Source organism: Protopterus annectens, chromosome 11.part0 (assembly GCF_019279795.1).
Source record: "Protopterus annectens isolate FY-2018-M chromosome 11.part0, PAN1.0, whole genome shotgun sequence".
NCBI lineage: Eukaryota > Metazoa > Chordata > Ceratodontiformes > Protopteridae > Protopterus > Protopterus annectens.
The window spans coordinates 661,328,592-661,356,068 of NC_056745.1; the positions used below are offsets into that span (position 1 = coordinate 661,328,592).

The following is a 27,477-nucleotide window of genomic DNA, read 5'->3' on the forward strand; positions in this document are numbered from 1 at the left end:
CAAAACATTGCCTTTCACAGTGGTGGTTTTCCATCTTTGCCAAAGAAGTGCTGTTCACACATAGTCAGGAATCATTCATAAACACAGGTGATAGTTTGAGGTCTTACACATGTATGTGTGTGATCTGACAAGGCTCATGTATGTAGATCCAGTTGTGTAGGTGTCTTATTTAATTGTGAAGGCCATCAAAGTCCAGATAGCAGAATCATATTTACAGAAGTATAGTAGACAGTATAACCTTAGTCATACATCTGAAACACAATAAACGTGTATTATCCCTCATACATATAATTCATATCAGCTCCACTATCTAAAGTGTTATAAGTGAGAGTGAATATTATGGGAAATTGAACAACAGTAGAAATATGTGCAATGTTCTGTATTAGAAGCCAGGACCATGTGTATGGCAGGCCTACACTTACACCTGTTGCCACAAGAATGTTGAAATAATACTTATATATTTTTCAGTTCATTGCTATAAACTACACTGTCACAACAGTAAAAATAGATTGTAGACTCTGTACTAGAAACCACGTCCACTTGTATCCCAGCCCTACAGTTCCACCTGCTGCCACAGGGCTAGTTACATTTCCTACTCATTCTTAAGTTCTCAGTGTTAGCTGAAGTACAGTGGATTGAAACATGGCTGGTCGATTAGACTGACATATTTGTGATTTTTCACAGATAGATTTAAACCTGCGTGGATTCTGCCAGCCTTGCTATGTATGTATACATACATACCTGATGTTTTAGCACCTTGAGATAAGTTTCACTTTTATAGTATCTGTACACACTGGTCTCATACATGAGAGCACTTCAGATTCCTTGACTTGTTAAAACTGCCTGCACCAGGATGAGGCTTGCATTAGTCTTGTGATGAGAGTACTAGTAGATGTTTGGTAAAATAATCACAGTAATTACTTGGTCTATACCATTATCAGAATAGAAGAATGAGAGACCTTTGCAGTAGCATACTTGGAGATAGAGCATGTGAGAGTGAAAGGGCAGGATGGTAGGAGAGGCAGACAAGTCAAATTGGAGAGAACCCTTACAGCAAACTGTAGATAAGGTCAGGAGGGCAATAGCTAAAGAAAGGGAGCAAGAAAAATTGAGGCATGCATGTTGTGAGGGAGAGGAGGAAGACAGGACAGGAGATCGAGTTAGATAGAGGTGGGTGAGTGTAGGATATAGAGGAACGTGAGCAAGTTATCATGCAGAGAAACAAAAAAAAAACACTGAACACTCTTAAAGACATAAGGCCAGATTCCAAAAACATTTGGACAAAGATTTTTGCCAGGTATTTACACTTGAATTCATCATTATTACAAAACATCCTGTGAATCATGCATAGTCCTGATGAAATCCCAGCTTTACAGAAGGCAGTGCATTCAATGCAATGAGTAGAGTATACTTGACTGTGATCACCCGTTTCATTTCACTCTGTCATAGACTTGATAGATTATTTGTTGTTCCTGTAACAAATCTTTCCTCTAAGTTACCAAATCCAGTAACAGCTCCGGAGACTCTGTCTACTCTAACTATATCTCCAGAATCCATAATTCTATCCCTCAGCCTTTCATAGCTGGAGCTAATGCCTCACATTTCAAAGAACAACTTAAAAAGCACCTGCACAACACCTGGCTATGCTCATGCTCTAGTCTTGTCTAAATCCCATTCTTTTTAGGGCCTCAACTGCTCACGCTAACCATCTTTTGCCGATGCTAACCATCTTAAATAATTCTACCCAACACTAAACTATCCTAACCCCCACCCTGTTTCTCTCTCTCTCTCTGCTATCAAATTATCAATCTCTTATTTTCTCTTTCCCTCGATATACACCCAACTCCTTATCTCCAGCCTCTTATTCTACTCAATAAGCATCGGTTGGACGGTTTGGAGACAAAGTCAGAGAGGCGAGATTGCGTTAGTTTAGACATGTGCTGAGAAGGGAAGCTGGGCATGTTGGGAGAAGGATGCTAAGGATGAAGCTACCAGGTAACAGGAAAAGAGGGAGGCCTAAGATATGGCTTATGGATGTGGTGAGAGAGACATGCAGGTGGTTGGTGTGACAGAGCAAGATGCAGAGGATCGGAAGAAATGGAAACAGATGATCCGCTGTGGTGACCCCTAACAGGAACAGCCAAACGAGAAAACCTCTTCTCTTGTGTGACACTTTCTTGCACTACAATATAATATACCTCACCCTTAACACTCTTCATAACTATTTCTCTCTCTCAAACTAACCCCATCCTCTTCCCCCTCACTCCGTTTTCTCATCACTTCTTTCTATCCCCTCCATCTGTCTCAGAATTCAGAGCTGTAGACACATTTTTCTCAAATGTGTTAAGGCACTATTGAATATTCTAATAAGGCATTACTGAATGTTCCAAAGCAATTGTCACTTTTGTATTATTCCGGCTTAATGTACTGTTAGTCATGTTAAAGATTTGTCATTTCTAAGTTTCACTGCTCTTTTGTGGAGCTTTTCTCCCTGGGCCTCCCCTGAAAAAGGGCTCGTGCCAAGTTGGACTTTCCCAGTCAGCAAAAACAAATAAATACAAATAAATAATGCACTTGTATTATTTATGTGACAGCAGTGAAACATGATTTTTTTTGCACTATAGCTGTTTTATGGCCTTATCAGTATGCCATATATATATATATATATATATATATATATATATATATATATATATATATATATATAAAACAGTTTACTATCACAATTTCGCCGTGCAATTGGACGGCTATGAAGTATTTGAACAACATATGTTCGAACACTTCATAGTTCGGCAGGTTATGTGAGCAAACGTTATTATTGCAAATGGACTGTGCATTCGCAATTATAACATTCGCTCATGTAAGGGGATCGTGGTACAGTGCGGTTAGGGAAATACATCCCTTTCCTCACTGTAGTGCGATCTTGGAGTTGGACTGTTAAGTTAGGGGGGGGGTGTGGGGGGTGCTGGGGGGCTTGCCCCCTGCATAAATGTGAGTTAGGTAGGGAATTAAGGGAAGGGTGGGAGTGCTGTTAATTGTGGTGACATTTTTGACAATTCACAGCTGTTTTCGACATTAGGTACATACGGAAATGTGTACTTTCAGCGAAACACTTTGCTAATACGTACACATTTTATTTTAACTTTCGACATTTTGATAGTAAACCATATATATATATATATATATATATATATATATATATATATATATATGTACACACCCCTGTTAAAATGCCAGGTTTTTATGATATAAAAAAAAATGAGACCACAATAAATCATTTCAAAACTTTTCCCACCTTTAATGTGACCTTAACCTGTACAATTCAATTGAAAAACAAACAAATCTGTTAGGGGAAAAAATATAAAAAATAAAAAACGTACAATAAGCTGGTTGCATGAGTGTGCACACCCTTAAACTAATACTTTGTTGGAGCACCTTTTGATTTACAGCATTCATTCTTCTTGCGTAGGAGTGTGTCAGCATGGCACATCTTGACTTGGCAATATTTGCCCACTCTTCCTTGCAAAAGTGTACCCAATCTGTCAGATTGCAAGGGCATCTCTTATGCACAGCCCTCTTTAGGTCACCCCACAGATTTTCTACTGGATTTAGGTCTGGGCTCTGGCTGGGCCATTCCAAAACTTTAATTTTCTTCTGATGAAGCCATTCTTTTGTTGATTTGGATGTATGCTTGGAGTCATTGTCATGTTGAAAGGTGAAATTCCTCTTTATCTTCAACTTTCTAGCAGACACCTGAAGGTTTTGGGCCAAAAGTAACTGGTATATGGAACTGTTCATAATTCCCTCTACCTTGACTAATGCTGCAGTTCCATCTGAAGAAAAGCAACTCCAAAGCATGATACTGCCACCACTATGCTTCACCGTGGGGGTGGTGTTCTTTTGGTGATGCTAAGTGTTGTTTTTGCGCCAAATGTATCTTTTTGAATTGGGGGGAAAAAGTTCAACCTTGGTCTCATCAGACCATAACATATTTTCCCACGTGCTTTTGGGAGACGTGATGTATTGTTTTGCAAATTTTAGCTGGACCTGGATATTTTTCTGTGTAAGAAAAGGCTTCCGTCTTGCAACCCTACCCCATAGTCCAGACATATGGAGAATACGGGAAATTGTTGTCACATGTACTACACAACGTGTACTTGCCAGAAATTCCTGCAGCTCCTTCTCTTGGCAGCCTCCCTGACCAGTTTTTGTCTTGTCTTTTCATCAGTTTTGGAGGGATGTCCAGTTCTTTGCAACATCACTGTTGCCCCATATTTTCTCCACTTTTTGATGTCTGTCTTCACTGTGTTCCATGGTATATCCAATGCTTTGGAAATTTTTTTGTACCCTTCTCCTGAATGATACCTTTCAAAAATGAGATCTCTTTGATGCTTTGTAAGCTCTGTGTGAGCCATGGCTTTTGCTGTAGCAGGCATCTGAGTAAATGTCAGGAAAATCCTACTAGGACAGCTGAACTTTATTTGGGGTTAATTAGAGTCTCATTAATTGATGGCAGGTGTGTACCCAAGAAGACTAAATGCTGTAGTTAAATCAAAAGATGCTTCAGCAAAGTATTAGTTTAAGGGTGTGCACACTTATGCAACCAGCTTATTGTACGTTTTTTATTTTTTATATTTTTTCCCCTAACAGATTTGTTTGTTTTAAAATTGAATTGTACAGGTTATAGGTAATATTAAAGGTGGAAAGAAGTTTTGAAATGGTTTATTGAGGTCTCATTTTTTATATCAAAAAAACCTGGTATTTTAACAAGGGTGTGTACAGTTTTTATATCCACCGTATGTATATTTATACAAACACACACACGTGCGCGTGCATGCACACACACACACACACACACACACACATATGTGTGTGTGTGTGTGTGTGTATATATATATATATATATATATATATATATATATATATATATTTATGTGTAGTTCCACTTTATAATCTCGAAATACTGAAATCTCGAAATTCAGTATCTCGAGACCATAACGTCGAATTTTTAAAATCACGAAACTCAATAACCGCGAATCCAGAAATGTCAAATTCACAGTTTTAGTGTTCCAGTATTTGTTGCGGGATGTAGTGTGTGGATTTGGCTGGTATGTAAGGTAAGTGAGTATTTTGTTAGAGTTTTAGGTATTTGTTTGAGTGTATGTGAGTGTGTTTGGAAGTTTTATGTGTGGGTTAGGGTAGGCAGGTAAAAGTATAAGTGTGTAAGTGTTGAAAATGGTGGTGTTTGTATATTTGTGATGTGTGTGTGTGAGAGTACTGTAGAGTGTCTAGTGGTGAGTTTGCTGTGTTTTTCTGTTTGGTGCGATCTCTGAGTTAGTATATATAAGTAGGAGGGGTGTGGGGGGTGCAGGTGGGCTTGCCCCCCCTGCTTTTATGTAGTGTAGGTTTGTTGATTTGTGTTTTTGTGTTTGTGTGTGTTTTGTTTGTTTTATTTGTTGTATTGTGGGTAGGATGGTGTATGTGTTGTGTGGTGTATGGTGTGTTTATGTTCGTGATTTTGTGTTGCAAGGTTTTGGGGTTTCGGGATTTCAAGTTTTCAACTTTATGGTCTCGAGATACTGAAATTCGAGATTTCAGTATTTCGAGATTATAAAGTGGCACTATATATATATATATATATATATATATATATATATATATGCCTACGCACTTGTGTATGTGTATCTGTGTATCTACAGATATAAGTGTGTGTGTGTGTGTGTGTGTGTGTGTGTGTGTGTGTGTGTGTGTGTGTGTGTGTGTGTGTGTGTGTGTGTGTGTGCGTTTGTATAATATGCATGTGTTTATTCTTCATATGAGACAGTAGCACCCTGTATAAGCTTGTTATTTTGCCTTGCATCCACCGAGTGCTAAGATAAGATCTGGCTCCCCCTGACCCTGAAGAGCATGTGGATAGAAGATGAATTAATTAAAGTATTACATCAGTAACATAAGCCAGGTTCAGAGGAGCAGGAGGTAAGTGGTAACTTAGCTTTTGCTGACAAACTATTAGCAGCGAGTGCATGTAGAAAATGCCTAACAAGCTAGAGGTTAAATGAGGGACTGTTAGTGAACCTCACTAATACTGCAGTGGATTGGGTAGTTAGTTGCACTGTAAGTTCCCAACTGCTCGCAAAAGTGTGAGCAAGTCCTGAGACTTTTACAGAATGTGTTTATTTTGCTGAAAAGTGTGTGACTGAAAAGATTTAGTAACAAGGCATTTTTATTGGGTACCTAGGTAATGGATAATGCACTCCTAAATAATCATTTTTTTACAGTTGCTAGTTAAAATCTTGGTTCAGAAATTAAGTTTAGTCAAACTAACTGTCTGCCTTCCATACCCACTAATGTTTTGTTAAGTGAACCTTTTTTTTTCTGTTTTATATGTTATTACTTCAAGCTTTACTGTGTCAGAAGTGATACTAAGGAATGGGTCTACATTTTGTATCATATTCTATGTGGATATTTACATCTGAAAACAAAGTAACTGACGTAGAAGTTTTCGTAAATAAGGAACAGTGTCACAGGGATGGTATAAAATGACTGAATATGTAGATTTTCCTCTTGTTTCCCAACAAGCTACCTGTGTGGGGAGTATATCTCCTTTTGCCGTAATAAGCACCCGCAAACCAGTATAAATGATGTATTCTTTGTTACAGGTTACACAACACCCGCATAGACTCTGTCCCTGCATGCCTTAATGATCACAAGCTGACACATACTTCACACAACACATAAACCAGTAATCTGTGCATGTACAACTAGCACAACTCCTTTTAACACAGTGGTTAACTACACAAAATGTACCCTGTGAGTACAAGCACTCATTCTTAGATTGTGAACTGAAGCAGCCTATCAACAATTCAGTTTGTGTTTGTCTGTTAGCATAATCGATGTGAGACAAACATTGGTCAAATATGTAATAGATGTCCTTTTTGCATTCTGCATTTCTTCAACTTTTGGTTTATCTGTGTGTTTTTGCCATTGGTACAGTAACAGCGTGAATGTCCTTTCTTGTGCTAGGAGTATGCAGTGACAGTGGGAATGGCCTTCCTAGTGCTAGAGAATGCAGTGACAGTGGGGGTGTCCTTCCTTGTGCTAGAAGCATGCAGTGATAGTGGGAATGTCCATCCTTGTGTTAGGAGCATGCAGTGACAGTGGGAATAGCTTTCCTTGTGCTAGGAGCCAAATGCAGGCACAACCTGCTGTTGTAAAGTTTTGATGCCCACATTCCATTTTCAACTAAAAATATTTGTCTGTTTTAAAGCAAGTCCAAAACATTTTGAAAGTTGTAATTCAGTCATATTGAAGGGCTTGAGTGTTGCATCAACTTCAGTTTCCATTGTTCCTTCAGCGTTACTGACATTGCTGATTTATTAAACATTATCTGTTGATATGCTGTAATAGGCTGTAGAATGCCTGCAGTATAAGATCAAAAATCATAGCTACATTAGGTGTTTTGCTCACCTTTCAGGAAAACTCCAATTTGGGGGGAAGATTAATGATATAACTTAATGCAGCAGTAATTATGCTCAGTTTAGCATCTCATCACTACTGCCTTGAGCTGCAGAGGCCCAAGAGACTTGATAAAATGTCATGTCTTCAGTTCACTCAGAACAAATTTGTCTGACATCAGCAGTTCCGTTAGATAAGACTAAGGCTCTGAATACTGGTTTCCTTCTTATGGCTTCCCTAGAAAAGAGAAAAAAGATGAAAGGAAATCATATTTTTATTTTTCTGCCTTTAATGCTGCATATTTTGAGCTGGTACTGTAATAAAAAGTTACTGTATCATATAAACATAGTATGGCATGCAGGAAATGATCAAATGATAAGGCTGTTGCATAGCATAGGTAATTCTTTGTCTCATTGCATAGAATAATGTATTGAAACTGAACAAAGGGGCCATACTAAAATGATGTTAACTGGATCCTGTCTCCTCTCTCACTTTCTTTGCTAACCTTTATTTCTTGTCAAGTTTTTTCTTTTATGTTCTAAGCATTACTTAACCTAATCTTTTCAGCTCTGAGCAAAGAACTAGCCAAGCTCACATTTCTTACCCTTTTCCTTTGTCAAAAGTAGAAATTATATCTAATACAAAGTGGTAGGACCACTTGGATAACAATGCTCTGGGCCTTCCTTTGCAAGGCAATCTGGTGGTAATTGTTTTGATCTTTTGGGCATGTTATTTCAAGAAGACATAATTTCGTCATGGCTGCCGCCTTCTTACATACAAGTTTGCTTGAAGCTGCATGCTGGAACCTTCTTTCTTAGTTTACATCACATGCATTGCTTCCTGTTCTTAGCACATTATTTTTGGAGTAGGATTGAGAAAAGATGGCAGTTGTTTCTCACTGAAGAAAGTGGAGGGGGGGGGGGCTTTACAGGATTTGCATATGCCTCCTCCCCAGTCCAAGAATCTGTTAGAATGCTGTAATTAGCAAACTTTATATTTTTCATTTTTATTTATTTTACATTTGTTAACTGGGAAAGTCCGACTGGATACAGGTCCATTTTCAGCAGAGGCCCGGGGAGAAAAGCTCTAAGTGTACATAAGTAGTATAATTACAGTGAAATTATTACAGTGAATTATCACAAAATTGAAATTTGTTTAACAATATATACAGACAGGTACAATTTTTACTCTCATACACACAGGATGGGTTGGAAGTTAGTATCTGAGAGAGAAATAGTGATTTTATCTTAAAAAGAGGGAAATTCTAACAAAAGGTAGTTAACATACATGGTATCATAACTTTAAATCTTTCAGTAGGAGAGAGATATACAAAATTCTAAGCAGTTAGAGGATCAGAAGATTGCAACAAGGATCTCATTTATGGATTCTGTTTGTGTGGGGGTTAGTCAGGGTTTGTACAGGGACAAAGCCAATGCATTTTTAAGTATTTCTTAAGAGATGTTTTGAATTGGGGTAAGGAGGGGGTCATTGTTGAGTTCAGGAGGAAGAAGGTTCCAGTTTATATATGTAACCTTTATAATCCTGATATGGTGTCGGAGTTTTTTTTCCTGAAACCATATGGTAAAATAGATTTAAAGGAAAGATCTGCAAAATATATGACTGTAGCTCTATTATGTAAACTGTGCCCAAAAACTAGTGCTGTAAGTTAAATTTTTCATTGTAGGCATGACATTAGGTGGGTGGATAGATCAATGTTTAACAAACAAGCTAGTAGGTATGCTGTCAGTTAGAATGCAAACTCTTGTAGCAAAATTAATGTTAGTGGTAATCATGTTTAAATGGATTATAAAGCATTTTGTTGGCAAGTAGCCACATGATCAGCCATTTCCAAGGTCTGGTAAGAAGCCAACATGTTAACTGGCCATTGGATACTAAGCAATATGATTTATTTTTCTATGAGAGTGGTTTATAATTTGTGCCTCCCAGGATAGAGAAACATGCATTACTTTTCATACATTTAAGAGGCAGCTCCTGATGGTTCCTGTTTACTCCCCTCAAGGTATGGTTATTTTCTCTGGTGTTGCTCTGCAGGCTGTTAGCATGTGATTAGGCTGTTGTTGGGAATGTTTAGTCTTATTGCTGTCATCATAAGAAAGAAATGTACCAAGTATTTGTATCTAATAAGTTGTTGACAGACAAGCTGATTTGGTAAAATTTGGAAAATATTTAAAATCTATTTTCATAATTTCTATCAAAGATAGCTTTATAAGTTTAACAAAAAAATGTTCTTGCTGTTCTAAATAAAAGCTGCAAATAAATGCCTGCCAAGTATAGAAAAACAGCACCACTCAGATATTTCATGGAAAACAAAAGTTTTTTTTTTAATGCAGTGCTATAGTTTTGTTTTATATGGTCTTACATTTCAGACTTGTTGTGACAGTAATTAGCTGTAAGTGAGCGTATTGCATTGGCAGACTCAGACTTGTTACAGTGTGCAACTGTATTTTATGTAACATTCAGCATGTCAGTTAAAAAAATAATGCTTAGATTTTCAGCAGGCATGCCTAAAACCTCACCTATAACAAAGAGTAAATACATGACACAAATTAAATGCTCTTTTGCAATTCAATGTACATTGTACATTTTATCACAGGCGAATACTGTAACTTGTACAGGCTATAGTGATGAGTTTAAATATTTCTTTGGGCTAAGAGTTTTGAACAGAGGCAAGTTACACATAAGCCATTCATCTCCTTCTAGCTGTTTACATCCATAGAATAAGGGAAAAAATCACTGCAAAGCGTTAGGGTGAATGCTTACATTACCTATCTGTCTGCCTAAAGTGTACTAAATAGTTATGGCGTATCTGTCCTCTATGTTAAATTCTTATACATTGGATACCTTTGCCATGAATCAAAGCTGATTTCAATAACGTCTAAAATATACAGTTGTTCTTCTTTCGGCTTTTCCCCGTTAGGGGTCGCCACAGCAGAACTTCGGTCCACTAATGATCGGCAGTAGATTTTTACGGTGCCGAGGTGCCAGCCCGACACCCTACCTTCAACGAAGGCACACCCATTCATGCATGTCTTTCGAATGCCACTCGACTGCAGGGAGGAAATGCAGACTCCACACAGAAGGCGATCCAGCCGAGAATCGAACGGGAGAACCTCTAGAGTATAATATCCCAATTGATTTTCCTGATTAATACTCTTTTTGTAACTCAACTAGTTTTTGTTAACTCTTGATATTATGTTGTCCAATCTCGCCTACATTCTTACCTGTGGGTTCGGAGCCAAACCTCGGCTCCGACTCGGCCATACTCTAGCTAGAAGTCTTTCAATTGGCTGGGCTAAGAGGTAGCCCATGCTGCACTGCTCCCTTTCCCCAGATCTCATTTGCCGCTCGTAAAGCTCAGATGTGGTCTCGCTATTGGCTGTGGCTCAGTATAACTTTTTGTTTTCTTTGACTAAAATTTTGCACCAAAAAGCTATTTTCATAGCTAGGTGTGTGTATTGTTGGTTTGTGGAAGCTGTTTTATGTGGCCTTTCATGACCTTTGTCTTACTTTTTGTCTTGGTATCCTGTCAGCTATCTCCCAACGGGCTAGGCCCATTTCAGTTAGAGGACCTTGTCCTCCCTTGGTTATCTGTTTTCCCTTCTGTGTTCATTTTGTTTTTAAGTACCTATCCCCTCCGGGCTAGGGCCATTTAAGTTAGAGGACCTAATCCTTTCCCTTGTTTTTCCTGTCAGGACCATTTGAGTTAGAGGTCCTTGTGTGGTGTCTGCAGTTTATTTAGATTCTAGTTCCCGTGCTTGTTGCTGGTGTCAATTTTACTGTTGTGTTGTGTCTAGTATCCTTTCGACCTTGTCTAAGGATACAAAAGAACATAAGCCTTCGGGTTTTAAAAAATGCAGTAAATGTGGGTACAAAATGTTGATTACTGATGGGCACTCTGTGTGTGTTTATTGTTCGGGGGCTATACTCCTTCAGGAGTCTTGTGCATTCTGTCATGCATTCAGCCCTCATGTTCTTCAAGAAAGGAAGAACAAACTAATTCTGAAGGGACTACTGAAACGCTCCTTTGAGGAAGATTTGGAGAAGTCTTCTAGTGCTAAGTCCTCTCCCTCTAAAAGAGACAAAACATCCAAAGCAAAAAAATTATCTCCGGCTCCGTCAGTATTATCGGAGCCACCGGAGAAAGTTACTAAGTCTACTGTGGCATCCTCAGCTCCACTGTCTTCGGTGCTGAAGGAAGTTTGTGAATCGACAGAACCTACATCAGCTCCCAGCCTCTCAGAGCCAATGACGGAGATACTAGCTCAGAGCCAGTCTCCAATTTTTAGACCGGTTTCTCCTCTTCGCAGGTCTCCTTCTGAGAGGAGGTCTAGATCTCCTACCTTGTCCTGTAGGTCCTCCAGGACACTCTCTGATGTGGATGTGGATAGAGTTGTGTAGTGACTGCTCCAATCCCGGTGCTGGCTTAATTGCTTTCGGCTCCAGTCCAGTCGGCCCCGTAGCCCGTCACCCATCCATCATTGATAGATCCTCCTCTGAGCAAATCTCAGCCTTCCGATCCAGAGTGGTCGGAGCTGTCTGATTCTTCTAGGTCGGCTCCGATAGCCCATCCTAGCTTATCGGCTCCGATCTCAGCTCCGACCCATTCGGCTCCGTCCACGGGGTTCAAGACTCATGGTTCCTTGGTCGGACCCAAGAAGGAGGTCTTGGGATGCTCTTTGGCTCTTAGCCTCCCTCTTGGTGCTTCGGCTCGGTTGAGCCTATCCCTTGCTTCAGCTTCAGACCTTGTCCCTTCTGCTTCGAGGTCTTCCATGGTTGGTCGATCTTCGGAGCCAAGGGGGACCAGCTTTCGAAGGTCATGCAGAGCATGCTGGCCAGGTACTCAACTTCATCATACAGCACGGACAATCTACCCCCTCCAGCTCTGGTATCAGTCTCTGATCGCCCCCTATCTTTGGACAGTGGAGTCCCAAGACCTCAGGATACCTCCATGAGTGGTCCCCAAATTTCTGAGGGGACCCCAGAGTTTTTGCCTGAGGAGCCACCCAGAAAAAGAATGTACAAGAGGAAGCACATCGACTCCCAGGAAGAGTCTCTCATGTCGGACACCAACCTCGAGGAATCAGAGGGGTCCCCCAAGTCGTCCTTTGAGGATATCTCTTTCTCTGATATCCTAGAGATCTTGAAGCAGAGTGGTGACGGCCCTCTAAACCCCCCACCGAGGAGGAGTCGGTGTTCCTGAAGGCCTTTGGGGCTCAGCCCTCGGCCTCCTGGGTTTCTCCACCCTTCGACGAACTCCTGGATCTGGTTTGTCGAAGGGTGTGGGAAACCCCTGACACTGTGGAACCAGTCCGCAGGAGACCCAACAAATTTCTGTCCGCCCGGCTGACAAATAGTTTCTCACGAAGGGTGCTCCAGTAGATGCCATGGTGATGGCAGCGGCCACCAAGAAGGAACTGGCTGAGACTTCATCTACCGTCCATCCCCCTAACAAGGAGTTTAGGACCATGGACCGGTATGGGAAGCGTATGTTTTCTTCAGCGGCCTTTACTCTGCGGTCACTGAATTACTTGTCACATTTTACACGGCTCCAAAAAGATCTCCTGAAAGAGCTTGGAGATTCTCTGCAGGGTAATGTTTCTGACGCAGTGGCTCAGAAAGTCAACGCTCAGATGTCTACCCTAAATTCTATTGCTAACTCCTCCATGAGGCTGATCTCGTACGCAGCCGAAGGAGCGAATAGGACAGCGAGTTCCGGAGTTTCTCTCAGGAGGCACTCCTGGGTGCGCCTCTGTAATTTCGCAGAGGTCTTCAAGTTTACATTCACCAATGCCCCCTTTGATGGTTCCTCATTGTTCAGAACCAATGTGAAAGACATTCTCACTAGGTGTGAGCAAGAGAGAAAAACTCTGTCTGCCGTGGGAGTCCATTTTTCCATGCCTTCTAGACCTTATCCCAAGGTCCAGAAGAGTGGGAAAATGTCATTCAAGAAATCGCGGAGGTTTTTTTCTTGACGCACAAAGTGATTCCCACTCCAGAGGCAGGGGAAGGGGTGATAAGTCAGGTAGATTCTGCCATAGAGGCAGAGGAGGCCCGTGTAACCAGGGAGACCATGATTCCTTTCGTGGTTCTCCCTACCAGCACTCCTGATGGGAGGCCCAACTGCGCATTTCTGGAGCCAGTCGGGGGTCGCATTTCACTATACCCAGACGCCTGGCAAAACATCACCCAGGACCAGTGGGTATTAAAAATAGTTTCTGGAGGATATCACATTCCCCTTCTCTTCTCCCCCCCCCCCACCGATCAAAAGAATCCCAGATGTTCCACCCAATCAAAGGGAATTCCACAGCTTCAGAGGTTATAAAGCTGCTAGAAAAAGGAGCCATCCAGCATGTCCCCTCAGACCAGATCGGATTAGGGAGTTACTCCAGATTCTTTTTGGTGGCAAAAAGAACAGGGGACCTGAGGCCCATCTTGGATCTCAGCTGCTTGAACCTCCATGTGAAGAAGTCCAAGTTCCGAATGGTCACGTTGCAATCTATTCTCCCATTGTTGGAAAAAGAAGTGTGGATGTGCTCCATCGACCTCAAGGATGCTTACTACCATATAAAGATGGACAGGGCATCCAGAAGTCATCTACGCTTCCAGCTGGGAGCCAGTCATTTTAAATTTCATGCCCTGCCCTTTGGTCTCACCACAGCCCCCAGGGTGTTCACCAAATGTATGGCAGTGTTGACAGCTTACTTGAGATGTCAGGGATTCCAGGTGTTTCCATACCTCAACGACTGACTCCTTTCTGCCACCACCAGGCATCTGCTACTACAGACCAGAGATGCCACTATCAAGCTGTGCAAACAATTGGGCATCACTCTAAACTGGGAAAGGACTGCCTTGTTGCCCTAGCAGTGTGTCACCTTTATAGGCACCAAGTTAGACACCGTGCTCATGAGGGTGTTTTTACCACAAGAAAGGATTCAGGGTTTGCAACGTCAGTTATACGCGTGGCTCCCTCTAAAAAAAGTAAAGGCAAAAACAGTTCTCAAATTGTTAGGGACAATGGCTGCAACAATCATGCTGGTTCCTCTGGCAAGGCTGCACATGAGGCTCCTTCACTGGCTACTCTTCGCCCAGTGGTCTCTACAACATCGTCTGCTTTCTCATCTTATAATGATCACAGACACGTGCAAGCAAGATCTACGCTGGTGGCTTCACACCAGCAACCTCAATGTGGGAAAACCCTTCGTCCCATCCCCTCCTGTTGCCACAGTGACCTTGGATGCCTCTCAGGTGGGGTGGGGGGGCATTATCTTGGCAGGACAGTCCAAGGCACTTGGCAGGAACAAGAGATACATCTGCATATCAATATCTTGGAGATGAGAGCAGTGCTATTACTGTTGCAAGCACTTCAGAGCTTTCTTCCTCTTGGGACAATTGCGATCCACTCAGACAATATGTTGGTGGTATGGTATCTGAACAAACAGGGAGGAACCAAGTCATACCCCCTTTGCAGAGAGGCCATTCGAGTGTGGCAGTGGGCAGTGTCTTCCCAACATTTTCTCGTAGCAATGCATATTCCGGGGAAGTCCAACGTGATCACCGACAGGTTGAGCAGAGCTATTCTGATGCCTCACGAGTGGTCCCTGAACAGTCAAGTTGCGGAGCAGATTTTCTGCAGATGGGGTCAGCCTTGCTGTGACCTATTTGCCAGTCCCCTCAATACCAAGTGCAGCAGCTACTTCACCCTTATCCTGCCTCAGGGGGAGTCACCCAGGGACGCTCTAGTTCACGATTGGCCCTCCGGTCTATTTTATGCCTTCCCACCTGTTCCTCTGCTGACAAAGGTTATTCAGAAAGCGCAATCCTTGGGAAGCAGAATGATTCTGATTGCTCCACACTGGCCTCATCAAATTTGGTTCCCCTTTCTCCATCCCTATCACATGGATGCCCCCTGGATTCTGGACCCACAGCCAGATCTACTCACTCATATGTCAGGGCAGTTCCATGCCTCTCTTCAGACCCTCCGGTTGACAGCCTGGCTACTCCACTTCCATCACTAGTCAGGCTTCATCATTTTTCTCCGGAAGTGGTTCATATTCTGTCTTCTTCCCATATGCCTTTGACCATAAAGATTTATTCCAGTAAATGGAAAAGATTCTCCATCTGGGCTCATGCAAGACAAATTGATCCTTATACAGCTCCAATTTCTTCAGTTCTGGAATTTCTCTCCATGCTTTTCAATCATGGGTCAGTAGCTGCGACCATTAAAGTACAGTTGGCGGCTATTTCCACTTTTAATGTCGCTAATGAACCCAGTCTAATGGTGCATAGACTTTGTAAGGCATTCTTGAAGGGCACTATGCTGCTTCGCCCTCCAGTCTTTGACCCGGTCATGCCTTGGGACCTAAATTTTGTGCTACAATGTCTCACCTCTTCCCCCTTTGAGCCTGCAGCTACTTGTGAATTGAAATATTTGACTTGGAAGACTATCTTTTTGGTAGCCTTCACTTCAGCTAGATGTGTCTTGGAGCTCCAAGCTTTGTCAATCAGACCGCCTTACTTGATTTTTTACAAGGACAGGGTTTCCCTCAGACCAAACCCTTCCTATATGCCAAAAGTGGCTTCGGTTAGTAATCTCAACCAATCCATTGAACTACTCGTATTTTTTCAAGAGTTTTCTAATAGGGCAGAATTTAAATTTCACCAGCTGGATGTTCACAGGCAGTTCCATTTTTATTTGCATAGAACAAAGGATCTTAGAAAATCGGATCAGCTATTTGTCTCATTTTCAGAAAATAGGATTGGCTCTCCTGTTTCCAAAGTAACTTTGTCTAGATGGATCTCTGGTTGTATTTTCTTCATTTATGCCTCAGGTGGTAAGGATTTACCATTTAGAGTGAAGGCTCATTCTACCCGATCGATGTCTACCTCTACAGCATTTCAGGCCAGGATGTCTGTGGATGATATTTGTGCTGCGGCTACATGGGCATCTTCTCACACCTTTATCAGTCACTACAAATTGGATTTGGTATCCAGAGGCAGATCTTCCTTTGGTTCCACAGTGCTCAGGAGTATTTTCCACTGAGCCTCCCAGGGTTCAGGTGCTGGGGATGCTGTCCCACGGGTAAGAATGTAGGTGAGATTGGACTACATAACATCAAGAAGTTATGTACTCACCATAACGTTCGATGTATATAGTCCATCTCGCCTCACATTCTTACTTACCCTCCCGCCTTCCCCCTCCTGGAGGGCCTAGAGGTTAGTTCTGGTTTCAGTACTCCTTTTATTATTGGAATGTGTTTTCCTTCTGTATGTGTTATGTGTATGGAGGGTGAGTGATTGAGTGTTTGAGCTTGCGGCAAACAAGATCTGGGGAAAGGGAGCAGTGCAGCATGGGATACCTCTTAGCCCAGCCAATTGAAAGACTTCGAGCTAGAGTATGGCCGAGTCAGAGCCGAGGTTCGGCTCTGAACCCACGGGTAAGAATGTGAGGTGAGATGGACTACATACATCGAACGTTATGGTGAGTACATAACTTCTTGTTTATCAATACTCCTTGTTAACTCAACTACATTTTGTAACTCTTGTTAAACAAATTTATATTTTTCTTGTATAATGTTATGGAGCTTTTCTCCCTGGGCCCTCACTGAAAATGGGCTCATTTCAGCCCAGTGGACTTTCCTAGTCAACAAAAGCAAATCAAATAAATAAATAATATAATATAAAGGTAGAAAACAGTAATGAGCCCAGTTTGGATTCTTGTGCTGTACTGCTTTGGAAGTTAAATTGTATGGAAAGTTTATTTTTATCAAAAGCTCTTTCTATATTACCGTCCAAATAGTTTGAGAACCATTGCAGAGGAAAGTTGACCCACCCACGAAAACTGAAGCTTTATGAGGAAAAGTATATTAGAGACTGAACTGAAGACTTTGCTCAGTTGCATGAAAATGGCTCACGCATGCTTTTCCTCCTCCAGGATTGATTATTGAGATAAAACCTATGAAGTAAGTATACTTTTTTTCTGAAGCCGTACTGAAAGTTGTTCATTAGACCATTAGAGTCAGTGTAGTTGACTCCTTAAAAGGAAGTGTCCCTTTTAAGATTTTTTTCCAAGGAAGCATATTAGAGAGATGAAGTATACAGCAGAAATAGAAGAATCGGGTATATTTTTTGAAAAGGAGATTATTTTTGCAGTTTTTGAAATATTTAGAGGAAAGGAAAAGGCTCAAGATGGTGATAAAGAATCAATAAGAATGTTAACAGATTTTTGTGAACTTGATGTAGAGACCATCTGTATTTTTGCCTTCTACCATACTATTACATTTGACAAGTAAAATCATAGCACAGCGATATAATTCAGATTGTAGCATTTCTAGTGGTTAAACTTTAGCAGGGTCACATTCCAGATGCCTGCTTTCACATACACCTTGTTGACTATCAATAACAGCTTTATATGCATAGTGTAGCTGTTAGTAACTTCAGTGTTTAGCTACATGCCCAGTTCTAGAACATTTAAAGCAAAACAATATAAACTGCAGCATTTTTCTTGTCTGCAGACAAAGAACCATGATTAGGTAAAGCCTTTTTGTTAGCCCTTATTACAGCAAGTCTGTCTTGAAAGGTATGTGCACTTTCAGTTAACAACAGATGTTTTACTCCAATAACCAGCTATTTAGAAGTCACTCTGAGATACCCATTTTCTTAAGTTACTTAAGAGTACTCTTTTCAATTTTATCTACAGCCAATATCTTTAAAATTTTACTTCCATTATTTATAAGAATTCAAGTTATAATTTCTAAATGCACATTTAATCAACCATTTGTCACCTTAGAGTCCGATTTTCAGTGGAGTCTAGGGGAGAAAAGCTCCACATAAAATACATATTTACAATGAAGAACGATAAAAATTAAGCATTTTAATCATTACTTTGCAGGTAGTACTGAGACAAATAGTAAAGACATTTATCGTATACTTTAGAAGCTATATTTTACATAAGTCAAAGACGTTAATTTATAATAGCTGGAGATACAAGAGCAATGATAATGCATATAGGTTCATTGTGTATATACTGACACTAATAAGGGACAGCAGTTGCAAGACCTAATAGATAAAGCAGGGCAACATGCATCAGTGTTGATAATGGGTGACTTGAATGCACATATTGGGACAGACAGAACAGGATATGAGGACTGCCTGGGTCCACATGGGTGAGGCAACTGGAAGAAAGAAGGAGAGGCCATTCTAGACTTCTGTATGGCAAATGGCTCGCTAGTAGCCAACACATGGTTCAGTCACAAGATCATATACAAGAATGTAAAACATGCAACAAGGGTAGACTTCCTCCTAGTAAGAAAGGGCAACGGGGTGGAATCAGTGATTTCAAGGTCATCCCCAGTGAAACAGTTGGCCCACAGCATAAACCAATTTTGGCACAATCAGCTGCAAGCAGGATTTAGGGAAGGCTCTAAGGTCAACAAGACCAGGCTGAGGACCTGGAGGTTGACTGGAGAGAAAGCACATTTCAAGGAATTACTCAGGGCTCTAGCACCTCAAGAAGAAGAGGAAATAGGTGGAGTTGAAGAAGGATGGCAGCTCATCAAAACAGCATGTGTGAGGACTACAGAAAAGATGTATGATGTCCGAGTCAGGTATGGAAATAAGGTACATAAGCCAGGCTGGTGGTAGAATGCAGAAGTCCAGGAAATCATCAAAAGTAAGAATGAGTGTAGGAAAAAGTGGGAGATAGAGAAGATGGTCCAGGCTAGGAAGGCATATACTGGCTGGCTGACAGGCTAAGAAATACGTTGCATTAGCAAAGAATGAGGCATCAAAGGCACTCTATCAGCTTCTGGAAAGTAAGTCAGTAGATAGCACAACCACACTATATCAAGTTGCTGCAAGGCAAGGACAGAAAGATAAAGAAGATAGTCAGGCACCCTTCATAAGAGATGCCAGCAACACCTGCTCACCAGTCCAAAGAACATAAGTGGCCGGTGGAAGGAGTACTTCCAGCAGTTTCTGAATGAAGAAACCCCACAGAAGCTGTACTGCCCCAGACACACACTATGATGAGAGAAGAGTAGGAGCCCATTAAAGACGAAGTAGGAACAGCACTAAGGATAATAAAGTCAGGGAAAGCAGCAGGCTCATATAAGGTCACAGCAGATATGCTAAAGATGCTGGGTGAGATTGGGGGGGGGGGATTGGCTCCAGATGGTACTCATAGCAGTGTGGATTGAAAGGCGTATCCCAGATGACTGGAGAATCAGAATACTAGTGCCAGTGTTCAAGAATAAAGGGGGCATTCACAATATGGTCGAACGCATGTCACATTGCATGAAGGCTCTGGGGAGGGTGATTGATAAATATGTAGAGTAGTAGAAAGTAAGATGGAAGATGAGTAGTTTGAGTTCAGACCAGGATGCAGCACAACTGACCTGATGTTTGCAGTACGGCAGATAGCTGAGAAGAAGCTAGAGATGAGGAAAGAGTCCAGTTGGGGATTTCTAGACTTTGAGAAAGCATATGACAAGGTCCACAGAAAGCTGATTTGGGCAGTTGTGCAGTGGTTTGATGTCCCAGAAAGACTGGTAGAATTAGTGCAAGCTATGTACAAGGACATAATGACTGAAGTACGAACAATGCCCAGTCTCACAGCGGGGTTACCAGTGGAAGTGGATGTGCATCATGTTTCAGCTCTGAGCCCACTGTTGTTCTTACTGGGGACGGACTATATTAGCAAACAGCTTGGAGGGGACAGGTCAATAAAGTTGTTGTAAGCAGATGATGTTTCCTGTGGTCCAGAGATGAAAGGTTTGATTCCTGCAGCCTCCATTGCCTAACTGTGTGACTCTGAGCAAGTCACTTAACCAGGCACAGCTCCCAGGCTGAGTCTGAAAATGGTCTACAGAGATCAATGCTGTGCCCTGGAAAACAAACAGAAATAAAATAAAAATGTGGCATTACAGGCAGACTCTGAGCAAGAACTTCAGCAAAGGGGAGGGGAATGGAATGCAAAACTGAAAGCACATCGGATAAAACTGAGTACAGATAAGCCAGTTGTAAAAGTACTGGAGTTCAGAAGAAGCCTAGAATTGAGATAGAAGGTAAAATAGTGGAACAGGTCAACAGCTTCAAGGTATCTTGAAGGTGTGATTTAGGAGAAGGGAAGTCTGAATGAGGAGGTCAAAGCTAGAATCAGAGGGGCTGCAGTAAACTGTCACAGAGTGTCAGGTGTAGTATATGACAGAAGAAGGCTGAAGAAGCTGAAAAGTAAGGTGTACAAAACAGTGGTGCAACCAGTACTACTGCATGGTACACAGACCTGGGCAGTAATTCATTTATTTATTGGCATTTGTTGACCGAGAAATTCCACTGGGCTTGAGACCCTTTTTCAGCGGAGGCTCGGGGAGAAAAGCTCCAAGTTACATGAAAATCATTACATGAATTTGTAAGGAAACAAAATTATAATTATAAAGCAAGTGAAATAATACAGAAAACTATCTAAACAGCAAATATGTTGTAAAAAGGCACAATATAGTAACAATGGAACATTAGCATGTAGAAAAATTATACAGTTAGAAATAATTAACAATACAGCTCAGTATATTTTTTTTATTTGGGGGGTAGAAAAAAGGAAAGATAGAATTAGAGTTAAACTTAAAGCTAAGACAGATATAGTTAGAATCTTACAGTTAGGTAGTGGGAATACGTAGATTACAGGTGGCATATATTTAATGGTAGTATTAAAAGTAGAAAGTGACAGAAGAGAAAATGTGTTAAGATAGTTGTATAGATGTGTGGAGCAGGATACTAAAGATTAGGGATAACTCATATGGTGTAACAGTATGAAATATACATACGTGTATTTGCTATGTGAAACAGTTTTTCTAGATTAAGGAGGTTGTGGATATGTGTTGCATGTGCAGCTGTTGAGGAAGCTAGAGGTGATGGAGGTGAATGGTGAGAAATGTGTGGTAGAATGCACACTGTGAGACAGGCAAAGAGATGAGGATATAAGAGCAAGAGAACAGATTATAGTGGTACAGACACGTGCTGAAAAGCAGAAGACAGTCTGGTTAAGATGATTTGGTACAGGCGGGAAGAAGGCAAGGGGAAACAAGGACATTCAGCAAAGAGGTGGATGGATTGTGTGTGAGAAGACGTGACAATCAGGCATGAGTGTGGAAGAAGGCAGGAGAGTGGCATTGAGGACTGAGAGATGGTGACAGTTGACACGACACCCTGACCCCGTGTAGAAAATGGGGAAAAAGGGGGTTGATGATGATGATAATTAATGAGGGAGGATGTCACTAGAGCAGGAACAGAAGATGAGGAAGAATATAAGCAGTAATAATTAAGAAAAACATAAGTACAAAAAGTTCTGATAGTGGAGAGGTTCAAATAACAGTGCGTAGGTAAGATAAGGTAAGTAAAGAGGGGATATTAGTAGGAGAAATTAAAGATACAAGTTAGTTGGAGGAGCAGTTGTGGAGGATGAAAAGGAAGAGAAAAAAACAGGGATAAGAAAGGTGAAAGAGTCAGGGTAATTGATAGAGATTGCAATAGAAGAGAAACATAAATGTGGGTTTATTCAGGATGGCAGCATGAGCATAGCCATGAGAGAGTTAGGTGTTTCAGGGTGTGTTTGAAATGTGTAGTAATGCTGTCTTGTTTTGGGGTGGTGGGACTGAGTTCCACTGCTTAGCATATATGTGAGCCACCTGCACTGTTGCAAGGATTAATCCTGGTCAGAAAATGTTTGTTCTGTGAGCAGAGATTCCTAGGAGGGTAGTAATGGTTCACAATGTTTTGTACTGCTGGGCAGGTGTTGGGCTTGTGTATTATTTTGTGAGCACTAAGCAGCTGGGAGTAGGTGTGGTAATTAAGTAGCTCAAGTGAGTGTGACTGCTTCAGCGCTGTGCAGTCATGTGAATGGTGTGGTAAGTTGGATGCAAACTTAGGTATTTTATTGTAGCAAAGTTTATTTTTTTAAGGCTGCATGAAAGTTAATCAGGTTGTGTGTTGCAGAGATGTGAAAGAAGAAGGTGCTAAAGAATTCTTAGAGTAGTCAGTGAGAAAGGGCTTGTTTCTGTAGAGGAAGTCCAAATTTTGGTGAGTTGTTTTGGTTTGAGTGATGTGCTGATCATGTTTTAAATTGTCATCAGTTAAGACACAAAGAAGGAGCTTTGTGTAGAAAACTGTTTCAACTGAGGTATTATTTACTGATGTGATGTTGAAGGACCTTTTCTGTGTAGGCAGACATTTGTGTAATTAGTTTTTTTAGCAGTTAAAAGTATTTGGTAGTCATCTAGCCAGGCTTCAACTGAGGAAGAAAAGTCCTGAATTATCTTATGGAGAAGCGGTAGACTTGGTGCAGAGCATATACAAGTGACATTGTCTGCGTATTGTACAATGGAAGTCTTTTGGTAGCTTTGTGAAGATTATTAGTAAATATGTTGAATAATAAAGGGCCTAGAATAGATCCCTGAGGTACACCAACAGAGATAAACAGAAAGAGGGAGAGATCTCATTTCCATTTTACAGCCTGGAGAGTCTATTGATGAAATAGTTGTGGAACCAGCTGAGGGACGAATTGGAGAGTCCTAGGGAGAATAGTTCATGGAGTAGTTGTTGTGAAAGTGTCAAATGCTTTTGACATGTCTAAGAAGGGGGAAGATACTATGTTACCAGCCTTTCTATTAGACTTTATTATTTTGGTAAAACTGAGCAGAGCAGTAGTGGTGCTGTGGTAAGGTTGGAAACCATGTTGAATGTTGGAGAGTAGATTGTTATTGTGAAGATGGGAAAGAAGTTGGGAATAAATGCATTTTTCTAATATTTTCGAGAGTGGAGGTAAAATGTCTGTAGGTCAGTAACTGGAAAGGTCAGTGGATGCTCTTCGTTTATGTAGGGGTACGATATGGGATTTTTTCCAGATGGCAGGAACATATCTTTCTATAACTGATCAGTTTATGACTATAGATACAGGGTATGCTATAGCATCTGCAGTGATTCTGAGATGTTCTGGTGGCTGGTTGTCAGCAGCTAATGTGGAATTCTTTAGTTTTAGGAAGTGTTTTTTTTTATATAGAAGAGGTAGATACTGGTTGAAGGGAGAGAGGATTTTGATGGTGATTAGTACTGTTTGGGATAGTGAGGCTTGTGGGTGGTTTGTTGTTGTTTAGGGAGAGGAGTGGACAGAGTTTATGAAATGTGTATTAAACTGGGTAGCTATAGGGACTGAGTTGTTGTTGGTAGTTGGTGATGAACTCGTACTTTGGCTTGGGTGTAACAGTCTTTTGATTGCATTCCAGAAAACTCTGTCTCAGTTGGTAATTGTCCTGGAGCTTGGCAAAGTATTTAGTTTTGTCTGACATGTTTTTTGTTTAGAAAGGTTTCCAAGCTGTCTAAAATATTGCCATTTTTGTGATGTTTGGTAGTAGACAAGCTTTCCAGGCTTTATCTCCATTTCTCATGAGTTGCCTATTTTATCTCGTTATCCATGGGGCAGGGCTGGATTTGATTTGTTTTGATCTGATGAGAGCTAGTTCTTTTAGTATGTTAAGGAACGTGTTGTTAAAGTGAGTTATGGTGTCATTTAGGGATACGTATTTTAGGATATCCCAGTTATATTTGCTGAAGCAGCTAATGAAGTATCATTATTGAAGGAGGAGTGTGTACGCACATTATTACAGATTATGTGTTTATGTGCATGATTAGATTGTCTCACGGAAAAGGTAGGTAGATGGTCACTGATGGTGTCAGGCAGGCAGCCATCAGCATTAACTTTGTTAGGGATGGTGGTGAGGATCCAGTCTAATGCAGACTCCCCATTACTGCAGTTGTCTGTTCGAGTAGCAGTAGTGATAATCTGGGTACAATCAAAGAGGCCGATGAAGAGTGTGGGAGAGTCAGAGTTGATAAGTGGGTAGCCTGTGTTAATGTCACTCATGATGATGGTTTCCTTGTTGATATTTTGAGAGATCCAGTACAGAATTTCTTATAAAAGTGGGATGTTTCCAGGAAGGATATAGATGGCACTAAAACATATGGTCTTGTGTTTGTTGATTTGCTGGAAAGAGAATGATTTCAGCACTGGGAAAGTTGGGATGGGTAAGCGAGTAGGAGGTGATTTCAAGGTGTTTTTTTATATATCATAGCCACATCACCAGATTTCTTATGATGTTATAGCCCAGAAGGATAATTTCCTGGTAGTGCCAGGTTTCTGTGGCTAGTATATTGGGGTGTATGAGGCTATATAGGCATGTAGCTGTGGTAGTATATTGTAATCCTAAGATTTAAGTTCATCAAAAGTAAACTATTACATTGGTTGAGTGGAAGAAGAATACTAGGGGTAGCTGAGGTGGTTGAGTTGTAAGTGTGTAGAGAGGGTCCAGGATTAAGATATATAGCACCATCAAGAGCAAGTTTAGATGAGAGGTGTGTTTAGTGAAATACTTTTTTATATTTAGTTTTCACCTTTAAATTATCTGTGTGTAGTGTGGGTTCTTCTTTGGTGTATTTGTAATAAAAGAAAGTATAGAAAATGCTGGTGTGTAGGCTGGGGCTATATCAGGGTGAGAGGGAGATCATTTAGAATTATGTTCTGGAGGTGGCAGTGGGGTTGGGTAACAATGGACTCTGATAAGATGTGGCTTAAGCAAGAATAGATAGTAGAAGTAGAGATAGTAAGTGAAAGGTGTGATTTAGCCATACCTCTAACAGCACAGTTCCATTTTAACTGCAGTGCAGGTTTTGTACCAATTGAGTGGAGAAAATCTACATTAATTTCCTTGTGCAAGGGAGGTCCTTCCACAGACCCATAATTCTTTCCAGCCTCATATGCAAAGTCACGGGTGGCAAAGTGCCAGGGCACTTCTGTGGGCTAGGCTTGTAAAGGCTCCAGGGCCATTAGCCTAGTACACACCTATGAACCTATGGAAAGACTTATTATGGACTTAATCAATTAGGGGATAGGGAACCTCCAAAGACTGAACCCATCTCAGTTTAGATTTATCAAGTGCAGGTCATGCTTACTCAACCTGGTAGATTTTTTTAAAAGGCACCAAAGCAGTGGATGAAGGCAAAATGGTACACACCATATACCTCAACCTGGCCAAAGCTTTTGACACAATTCCCCACTCAGGCGTAGCAAAAAAATAAATAAACTGGGAATAAAACCCTATATCACCTGCTGGATTGTGAACTGGCAGTTAATTAAAATAGGAGGCATTACCTCCACAGAGTTCTGTGCTGGGACCTCTCCTATTTGCTATCTACTTTTCCTGAAGTAAAAGCCAGTACAAAATGGCTCTGGCTGACTATGTTTGCATATGACTGCAAGCTAGGAGCAGTCACTGAATCCCCAAATGACTTAGTCTTCCTGCACAAAGGTTTGTCCCCAAATAAATAACTGGTGCCAAAATCATGGAATGAAACTAAATGTGAAAATGTGCATTATTGTATCCTTTGGGAAGATGTTCATCGTGCATACAGCTGCAGTCATAACAGATGGGGGTTCCCCTGCCGTCAGGCGGGTCCTCGGTCGGCCGAATTCCAAAGTCTAGGTCCAGCATCAGTTGTCGTCACTTCTTCCCTGACGTCAGTGCGACAGGGGTATAAAGGAACCAGCCGACGCCATTTTCTTCAGTCTTTCTTGCCACGCGGTGCCCGAAGCAGAAGCAGTTCGCAAGTGCCGGTCGGCCAGCTCCTGAAATTACGAAAATTTTGCAACCGAAGTCTTCTTGAAAGCTAAGTACCCCGTTGGGGAAACTTTTCTTGCCTCAGACCGATGTCAAACAAAGTTAATAATTGTATTTCATGTGGGAAGCAAATACCGCATAAGGATTTTCATTCCCTCTGCATTCCTTGCTTAGGCCCAGACCATGACGTCTCGGTCTGTCATTTTTGTGCTACATTCAACAAACGCACCATTAAGTGTCGGGCGGAGTTCGCCCAGCACTATTTTGGCAAAAAATTTAACTACATTATGTCGTCGGATACTCCGACTCCAGTTTTGTCTAAAAGAAGCAAAGATAAGGACTGACACACGAGGTCTGCGGCCTCTACCGACACCACGCCAAAGCCGACTACAGGTGGTCCGGTTCTCAGCGAGGCACCTACGCAGCCCCTGCCTACTGACGACACTTCATTGGCGGTGTCTACTGTGCCCGAGGTTGCAGGCTCCTCGGCCCACACCCCGACTACAGATACCGAAGCCACTCTAGGTGGTGAAACTCAAAATGTAGACAGGTCTGCCTCCTCTCAAGGTGTCTTCAGGCCTTCCTCTTCTTTTTCCATCAAGGCTTTCACTAAGTCTAAAGCAGCCATGCATTCTAAGAGACAAGCTACACAGGGCCCTTCTCCAGGCCCCATGCCTAAAAAACAGATGCTTAAAATGGCTGAGGATTTAATTACTCTTATCAGGGGTTCCCCCCCCCCCCGGACAAAAGGTCCAGAGTGGAGGAAGAATCCCCCTCCTCTGACCAGGCCTCCATTATTTCAGAGCACTCTGATGAACAGGAACATTCATACTCCCCTTTTGAAGATTCTGATGCAGAGAAGTCCATTCCCTCTGTCTCCCCCCCAGAGGATTACTCATTTGGGGAAACCTTGCATACCTTGAGGGAACACTTCCACTTGGAAGGCCAGGAGTACTCAGACTCCAAGAAAAGGCTTAGAGATTTTCTCTTGCTCCCTCAACACAGGCCTCTAGCTATACCTCCTGTCTTAGACATACTAGATGATGTGTATTCGGAGGCCTGCCTTAATCCAGACTCTTTACCTCCAGCCCCAGTCAAGCCTGACAGGTACTACCGGGTTCCTGACTCACACCAATTTTTATACAAAAGCCATGCGGCTGACCCAGAAACTATCTCACAGGGTCCCAAGGGAATTAAGGCCTCCACTGCTAAAAATCCATTACCTTCCGAGAGAGATTCCAGATCTTTAGAAAGGTGGGGAAAAAAGGTATACACCTCGGCCACCTTAACCATGAGGGCATTAAACTGCCAGTTCCATATGTTAAAGTACCAACAGTTTCTG

General features: G+C 41.5%; 1 protein-coding gene across 6 annotated transcripts in view; it reads left to right on the forward strand.

Annotated features, from left to right (window-relative positions):
- The window catches only part of BICD1 (BICD cargo adaptor 1), a 1,749,421-nt gene that overhangs the window by 493,862 nt on the left and 1,228,082 nt on the right, over window positions 1-27,477 (forward strand). The gene's annotated exons all lie outside the window — the stretch shown is intronic.